This window comes from Tachyglossus aculeatus, chromosome 23, assembly GCF_015852505.1.
Source record: "Tachyglossus aculeatus isolate mTacAcu1 chromosome 23, mTacAcu1.pri, whole genome shotgun sequence".
NCBI classification, from domain to species: Eukaryota; Metazoa; Chordata; class Mammalia; order Monotremata; family Tachyglossidae; genus Tachyglossus; species Tachyglossus aculeatus.
This window is the reverse complement of record NC_052088.1, coordinates 25,317,796-25,327,140: the sequence shown is the minus strand read 5'-3', so window position 1 is coordinate 25,327,140 and position 9,345 is coordinate 25,317,796. Positions and strand designations below refer to the sequence as shown.

Below are 9,345 nucleotides of genomic sequence, written 5' to 3'. Positions count from 1 at the left end.
ATTCTGGACCAACACAATTCACCCACCCACAAAAGGAACTGCAAACTTTTTTTACTCAATTTAGATAGTGAATGCCGTTTCACTATTATGCCATTTTTGAGCCTGTGAGCATAATCACGTTCACACCCGAATGGAGTCTCAAAACCCTAGGGCTACATCAGTCTAGAGTTCAGTCTCTGCGAGCCAGTAAGCATATTGCATCTTTGGCAGTTATCTCGCCTACCTTTTTTGCTTTATATAGTGCATACTGTTTTATACTGACATGGTGTTGGCGATCAAAGAACGGTAAGTTATAAAAATAGTATTTTAGGTGCGGAATAGCTACTCTCATGGACTCGTCGATATCCAGTTTATCAGCTATCATCAGAGTTTTCAATTTATGGAAATGTTCCCTTCCTACATGGAGGTGCTGATTTCCAAATGGAAAGAAGGAGATGCTTATATAAATCTCTCTTTCTAAAACACTTTCATGAATGGATCACTCGAAGTGGGATATTTTAAATGTTTAATGGAGAGAGGGGGAAGCCAGGTGGATAGCCAATTTGCTGGTATCCACCCCAGCACTTCGTACAGTGCAGGGTACACAGTAAGTGCTTAACAAATACCACAATGATTGTAATTATTATTAAATTCTCCAAAATATGCAATTCCGTGGCAGTTTGGAAAGAAAGTTTCCATAAGCAGAAAGTTTAGGGTAGTCTTTCGCCAGTTCCTCCCACCCCGCAATACCATCCCCTAGGCTGCATTGTGCTTCCTTCCAATTAAGTTAAATCTCTGACAAGGAAACTACTAGCCTTATGTTTCCTCCTAATGTTAGGAATAGCACATGGAATTCGTAATGTTAAGTAGAACAGCTGATCATACTACAGAGAAGTAGAACAGGACAAAAAACTATGCCATTAACCATGCAAATTTGTGCCACATCTGTACTAAATTGTCATTTGCATGAATACAGCTAAGCCAAGCAGGATTACTGTCATTATAGCAATGCTGTTTGTGCTGCTATATTGTACTTAAGGTTGTGTGGGTGTTTCCATTTAGAGTGCCCCCCTCCTTTTCTTTTTCAGGGGGTTTATAATTTGGCAGTAATAATCTGCTTTTGGATGAAACATTACTACAAGTTCTCAGTGGGGGAGCAATTTTTAATTACAAAATTGGATTCAAATTGGTTCAGCCATATTTTAGATGGAGAAAAGCATTTCACTCCTCTAACGATGCCATAACTTTGTTTTTTAAAATATATTTTTGTTGACTGGACTATTTGGGAACTTTTTTCTTTACAGATCAAGTTGCAAATTTACGAGAACTGGACTGTGTGCCACTATATTGTCATTTTCTACACTGTATAATTTCTATTACAAAATTCTGCTATGGTGCTTTTCACTGCAGTCCTTGAAAAGTGAAGAAAGCCATTTCAAGTGAATGTCATGTTGATTTCCAAGTTAAATGGTATTAGAATTCATTTGATGAGATATAGGACATTTCATGCCAGGTTTGTGTTATCAGTGACATTACCTGAGTTGAACATCCAGTGAATGAATAGAATTTTTAAAAGTTTGGAGTTGAAATTTGGAAGAGCTGAAGTGAGAGGACCATTCCTATCTATATATAATGAGCTCAGTGCTTAGTACAGTGCCTGGCACATAGTAAGCACTTAACAAATACCATAATTATTATTACTATTATTATTTGTCATTTGGCACGTTGTTGGGTAGGGACCGTCTCTATATGTTGCCGACTTGTACTTCCCAAGCACTCAGTACAGTGCTGTGCACACAGTAAGTGCTCAATAAATACGATTGAGTGAATGAATGAATCTGTGTAGGTGACCCCACTGAAGATGGGGTTCCATTCCTGTGTGTGAGTGTCATCGATGAACAATCTTATCCACTTTATATGCGTAAGAATAAACTAGGCCTATGGCCCAACAGTCAATAAATTGCCTCTGTTGACTATTGGATGGTGCTTTGCACCCCATAGTAAGGCTGATCAGACCCCTTGGGGACTACTAAATGTTCTTGCTGCCACTTCTGACATTACACTAATGTAGAATTGCCCCTTCCATTCCCTTCTTAAACTGTGAGTTCCAGGTTGATGAGGGATTATGTCTGACCTGCTTATCTTGAAATTGCCTTGGTGCTTAATAAGAATGACATCATTTGTTAAGCACTGACCATATCCCAACTGCATAGAGTAATTGGCATATAGTAAGCAGTGTAGCCTAGTGGAAAGAGCACAGGCCTAGCAGTCAGAGGACCTGGATTCTAATCCCAGCTCTGCCTCTTATCTACAATGTGACCCTGGGCAAGTCACTTAGTTTCTCTGTGCTTCAGTTTCCTTATCTGATAAGTGGGGATTAAATCCTACTCCTTCCTTCTTAGATTGTAAACCTCATGTCAGACAGGAACTTTGTCCAACCTGATTATATCATATCTATACCAGTGCTTAGGACAGTGCTCGGCACGTAGTGAACACTTAGATACCATTAAGGAAAAAAAAAATGCTGATCAGACCTAGCCCCTGCCCTCTGTGGGACTTAGAGTCTAAGGGGGAGAAAGGATGGTATTTAATCTCTATTTCAAAGATGCAGAAAATGAGGCAGGAAGAAGTTAAATGACTTCTTCAAGGTCTTACAGCAGGCTAGTGGCAGAGCCAGTATTAGAACCTAGGTCTCCAACTCATAGCTCTGGTCTCTTTCCACTGGACTACAGGGCATCCTATGTAAATGCCACTGATGCTAACATTAGTACTACTACTACTACTGTTATTACTACAGGTGTAGGAGTGGAGAGACGGGAACAAAACGACGTTCTATTTCCAGCAGAACTCACATCTGAATTATTTTTGCAAATGGGGTGAGGAGTTATGCTGAACCAGTCACACTCAGTCCAGTTCCCACAAAACTAGCAATTCACAATGTGAGATAGCTGATGGACGTAGCAGTTGCGATCTGTGACCACACAGTAGAATAACTCTTCAACAGTAATAATAATAATAATAATAATAATAATAATGGCATTTATTAAGTGCTTACTATGTGCAAGGCACTGTTCTAAGCACGGGGGAGGTTACAAGGTGATCAGCTTGTCCCACATGAAGCTCACAGTCAATCCCCAATTACAGATGAGGTAACTGAGGAGCAGAGAAGTTAAGTGACTTGCCCAAAGTCACACAGCTGACAATTGGTGGAGCTGGAATTTGAACCCATGACCACTGACTCCAAAGCCCGTGTTCTTTCCACTGAACCATGCTGCTTCTCTAGGGAATTCTTCTCAGCAATAGGGGAGCCCTTACCCATTGCCTAGGACATGATTGAGCAGTGCAATCCTATCGTCCTTATGTTGAACAGAATATATGGCCAATTTCCCATTATTTACTTTCACCAATAGACCAGTCACTATTCCTTATGGTTCAGCAATTTCCTTAGCTTTGTTTCGTTCATTGCTCCGGGTGCCATTCCTTCAGTATTTACAAAGTATTGCCAAACTCACTGACCATACTGGACATATGCCCACTGTAAATCATGAGAAGCAGTGTAGCCTAATGGTAAGAGCACAGGCCTAGGTATTAGAGGACCTGAGTTCTAATCCTGACTCCACTATTTACCAGCTATGTGAATCCAGGCAAGTCACCTTGGTAACCATGCCTCAGATCCCTCATCTGCAGCATGGGGATTCAATACCTCGTCTCCCTCCTAATTCAGTCGTGACCACCATGTGGGATTTATCATATATCTACCCCAGCACATACTACAGTGCTTGGCGAATAGTAAGCACTTAACAAATACCATTATTATTATTGATAATCATGACAAATATCCTTTGAAACACTAGATGTGCCCTTTGGTTTGCTTTTAGGACTGAATAAATAGTTCAGCTCCTTTCGGGGCCAGAGGTCACGCCTATTTTACTCCCTTTGCACAGGCCCTCACATAAAATGATGCAAAAAAGGTAATGCCAGAAATAAATGCTTCAGATGATGAATGTAAGCATATGTGAGGTGGCAAGATAGCCTTCCCAGAGGAAATTCTAATGTCACATCGGGGCAACTACTTTAGCGTGAAAATGGGCTACTGCGAGAAATCCTCCTGCGTGTGACTGTGGCAGGCCTTGTCATAGCAGTCTTCCGTGATGTATCCTTTCTCTTGCCCCTTGGGTGACCAATCTCAAATAGCATCTTTCACAAAAGAGGGACGTCTTTCTCATGCGCCGATATACTCATTCAATTATCCCACTTTGCTACCGGATAGCCTGCTTCTAACTGCTTCTGAAATATATTGATAGGTGAAAAGGTGGCCTCTGAGTGATGTGAGAAAAAAAATACATTTGTATTTGTTGGGCTATCATTGTGTGGCATCCTGTTCCTCTAAAGTCTGAGATCCTCTCCAGTGCACTTTTACAAAGCCAGAGGAGAACTTTAGCTTTCCCTGTTGCCTCCCTGCAGTTCAAGTAAGTATAATTATCTCTAATCCCAGCCTTGTTGATCCTGCTGAGCATCCAATGGGTATTAAAGATAAGTTTCTGCCGAATTAACTGCAGCCCTCAGCTCAGTGAAGCCCTGGTGATAGTTTGGCAATCTCTCAACCACTTTTATGTCATTTGTTTGTTGACATTTAGCCAAATCCCCCTGAGGGGGAGGGGGAGAGGGGGACATGGTTATACAATTGGGAAGGTTGTGGCAATGCTTACACTCAGGACTCTTTGCCCAGATCAGTGAGTTGCCTGAAGATTGTCCAAAAGAGAACTTTTTGCTTTTACAATCGTTCAACTATTCTATCTGGTGTTCACTGGTTTGCCTTTTTGAATCATTGACCTTCCTTTCTAGTCCTGTCTCTCCCCTCATCCATTTTGGGTTGTGGGCTTTTAGAGGGACTGTCCCATCCTCCCACTTCTGTGCGTGACAGGATTACTCCCTGCTATTTGCAGGGCCTGGGACCCTCTTCTGATTCATCATCATCATCAATTGTATTTATTGAGTGCTTACTATGTGCAGAGCACTGTACTAAGTGCTTGGGAAGTACAAATTGGCAACATATAGAGACAGTACGTACCCAACAGTGGGCTCACAGTCTAAAAGGGGGAGACAGAGAACAAAACCAAACATACTAACAAAATAAAATAAATAGAATAGATATGTACAAGTAAAATAAATAAATAGAGTAATAAATATGTACAAACATATATACAGGTGCTGTGGGAAGGGAAGGAGGTAAGATGGGGGGATGGAGAGGGGGGTGAGGGGGAGAGGGAGGAAGGGGCTCAGTCTGGGAAGACCTCCTGGAGGAGGTGAGCTCTCAGTAGGGCCTTGAAGGGAGGCCCTTCTGATTCTGCTTCTGGCATCCGGATCTTCTCAGAGTCTCTGCTGTAAGACTTTCACTCCTTCCCAGTTGGTATTGGCAGGACTGGTCTGCCTTTAATGCCCAACATACTGCTAGAGCAAAGAAGATCCTGGTTATCGTGATTAATCTTGCCCTGATTGCTCTGGGGACTGGAAGATCCTGGTGATCTCTGTGAGCTGTTTGGTGATCAATAATCAATCGATCAATCAATGGAATTTATTGATCATTTACTGGGTGCAAAACCGTGTACTAAGCACAGACAATAGAGCTGATAGAGATGCTCCCTGCCCATGAGAAGCTTACAATCCAGTGATCAAACAAATGCATACAGCAGCGAGAAGTTCAGCTTTTAAAACTTCTCCAGCATGAACCCAGGGCTGGTGGAAATTCACATTATTGGGGTCAGAAAAGAAAGGAAGACCTCCTCTCTGAGAGGCTTTGCCTCCCATTAGGAAGGCAGCTAATGTGGCCCCTTCCAACTGATGACCTCAGGTGACAGCAGGTTTCTCCCACCACCTAAAACCAGCACCACCTCATATTACGCACGAGGAAACTTGTTATGTGATCAATATTGCTTTTGTACCAGAGGGCCAATTTGCAACCCTGGATCTCTTCATTTCAGATCCTGTCATGACCCTGGATGTAAAATATGTTAAGTAGTAAAATAGGTTAAGTAGTAAAATAATTTTGAGGTGGTTTCAGATGTAAGCTCAGCTCTCGCGGATGTGAGACTGGTTGGATTCTGCAAATTCATCACCAAGAAGAAGAAAATCAGAGAAATAGACAATGAGATTCACAGTTTACGTTTTCAAACTCCTTTGCTGGAATTCTTAACACCCTGGATATGGACAGCTTTTGTTCTTTCCAGTGAGGTAGAGTCGCTGCCGCACACAAGGGTTGAGTGACTTAACTGAGGTCACACAGCAAGTCAGTGGCAGAGCCTAGGCTAGGACTAGTTTGCACTCTCATGGACTCACTCCGTGAAGCCACACTGACCTTCATTCTCTCTCTGAGCATCTTCCTCACTGCTCTGAACTGCTGACCCGAAAAGATACATGAAGGCTTCAGAAGGCTTCATGGCTCCTTGATACAGTCTTCACAAGTCAAAAAAACAGCCTTCCATAGAGGTAACCAGGAACACAGTGCAGTGGGATTGTGTACTTGTCAAGGACAGAGTGACTTGTGCTCCTTCCAGACAATCCACTGGAAGGAGAAGGAGCAAAGAGGGATAGGAAATCTGAGGGGGACTTTCAGCCCCGTTTTTTGGAAAGTAAGCAGACAGGGATTTTCTAAACAGAACAGTCTCCTCCAGGGGAATTCCACAGGAAAATTCCCCGAGAAGCAATCTATGACCAATGGAGAATGAATGGTTCCTCAGTCTCCAGGAGATGAGTTAGTGTGAACCTCTTAAAGAATATAAATTCTTACTGAAATCTAATAACCCTTTATCAGCTCAGTACAGTAAGTTAGACTTGGGTGGCCATTCCCAATTTATTTTAAGCTGAGTTACATCACTGCAAGGATTTATCCTCTTTTTTTTCCAAAGAGAGGCGCTAATTGAAAACAAGAGCCTACACTATAAAAACAATATTTCCAACGAAAGCAACAACCCTGAAGAATAGATATCTCTCAGTCCCATGACAGTGCACTTTGTATTGTGTTGATTTCCTGGTTAATACAAAATTATGAATGGGAATTTAGTAGTTCAGGTAAATAATCTTTACCCTATTGGAATGCTTCCCCAACTAGGGCAGTACAATGCAATACATGATGGCTAAGAAATTGAACTCTTTAAAGTGGAGTCTTGTCTTGTGTTGTTGAGTCATCTCTAACCTATGGATACATCTCTCCCAGATGCCATGCCATGGATACATCTCTCCCAGAACACCCCACCTCCATCTGCAATCATTCTGGTAGTGTATCCATAGAGTATTTTTTTTTGATAAAAATATGGAAGTGGTTTCCGATTGCCTCTTTCCCTGCAGAAAACTTGTTTCCACCTCTCTCCCGTGCCACTGCTGCCCAGCACGTTAGCTTTGATTTGTAGCAGATTGCCTTCCACTCGCTAGCCACTCCGCAAGCTAGTAACGGAATGGGTAGACCTCTGCTTGACTCTCCCTCCCGTAGCCGAGTCTGGTAGAGTACTGGAAACTCTTGAGGTGCGACCCTGCGAGGGGATTTTATGGAGAGCACCCTTTAATTAAGTCTGTTTTAGAGGTTCAAGACGTAAAATGATGAACCCAGTGAATGATATAATGTAGAGCTATATCTTAATTCCTAGCTGGCTGTTTGAACTGTGGATCAAGAACTGCTCAGGTAATCAGGAAACCTGGGTTCCAGTCCCCGTTCTGCATCTAGCTGGCTAGCGTGAGCATAGCCCGCACATGTACTTCATGTCCTGCATTTCTCTCTGCCTACTTTCTCGTTACACACATTCCCTCAGCAGGAACATGGTTGGCATTGTGTTGGTTGGCCTGAATGACAGTTGAAAGAGAGAGTGTGATACTGTAGCACTATTAATAGCTCCTCTTCCCAAGTTCTCGATCCTGAAATCTCCAGGACTGAGGCTCATCTGTCGATCCAGCATATACTAATTCAGATGTACATCTGTGGATACGATTTATGCTATCCACCTATCTACCATACTTAGAACAATGTGATTCTTCTGCTGTAAACTAAAGAGGAGACTGAGACCTCCACTCCCAAAACATTTTTAGATTGTGAATTCCCTGAGGGACAAGGACCATGTCTAATTCCCAGATGTGTATTTTTTTCCTGTGCTTAATACAGTGTTCTGCACACTGCTTAAAGTGCTTAAATAGTAGTACTACTACTGAGGTAGATGGGTTTAACATCCTTCATGTTGTTGGAGAGTTTTTCACAAATACTAAAGAAATCCATTTTGTTTAAACAGGAGACTCAAGCAAAATGTTTGGGGAATTCCAGTGTGAGGACGTAACTGATTTCTAAAAGAAATGACTTTTGCTTAGTGGAAAAGCAAACTGCTCAAGAATGAAAAAATTGTGGCCATCCTTTTATGTGGGAAGACCATAAGAACTGCGATTCAGAAGACCTAGGTTCTAATCCCAGCTCTGCCACTTAGCTGCTGTGTGACCTTGGACAATTCACTTCACTTCTCTGGGCCTAATCTTCTTATCTGTAAAATGGGAATGAAATACCTGTTCTTCCTCCCCATTAGACTGTGAGCCCCATGTGGGTACAGAAACTGGCTCTGATCTGATTGTGCTTTGCACATAGGAGCACTTAACAAATACCACCATTATCATTAGGAAAGGAAAAAGAAGGGAAAGATTCAGTGAGATGGAATTATATATCACTTTATCTACAAATTAATTTGGATTCATATTTAGGTATGGTCTTACTTTACTCCTTGACTAAAACCCCATGACAGAACATACATTTCTTTCAGTTTTCATTTGAAATATTGGACAGATGCAAAAATACAATCCTTCTGTTCCACATCCTGTCTGCCTCGTGAACAGGTCTTTTAGTAAGATGTAGGTACTTTTCAGGTCACCAAAGGTGTTTTGTTTCCTTATTTGTTTTTTTAAGTTGTGGTAAAGGAAAACACCTTTGAAAAATGCTTGACTTGATGTGGTATGATATGTCTAAATAGTTAACAGTAATGCACTTGTACAAACCATGAGGAAGGGGGCAGCTGCAACAGTTTAAGCCCACTGGAATTTTCTCTTACCAGATCATTTATGATTTCAGTCTTAAAAGCCCACCGGGAAGTCAAACACAATCCACCATTTTTTTCCATGTAAATTTTGTTAAAAGAACTGAGTTTACTTGTATCATGAATTAATTGCTCTCTTTCCCCTATTCTGCTATTCTGCTATAGCAGAAGGGAAGCATGTGCCTGGGATTCAGAAGGCCCTGGTTTCTAATCCTGGATCCCCCACTTATCTGCTGAGTGACCTTGGGCAAGTCACTTAACTTCTCTGTGCCTCAGTTACACCATCTCTAAAATGGGGATTAAGACT

General features: G+C 41.8%; 1 non-coding gene across 1 annotated transcript; it reads right to left on the bottom strand.

Moving 5' to 3' along the window:
• Positions 1-7,377: 7,377 nt before the first annotated feature.
• LOC119944925 lies at positions 7,378-7,515 on the bottom strand. The gene has a single exon (XR_005456066.1). It is a non-coding gene; the product is annotated as a small nucleolar RNA SNORA7 (small nucleolar RNA).
• Positions 7,516-9,345: the final 1,830 nt, after the last annotated feature.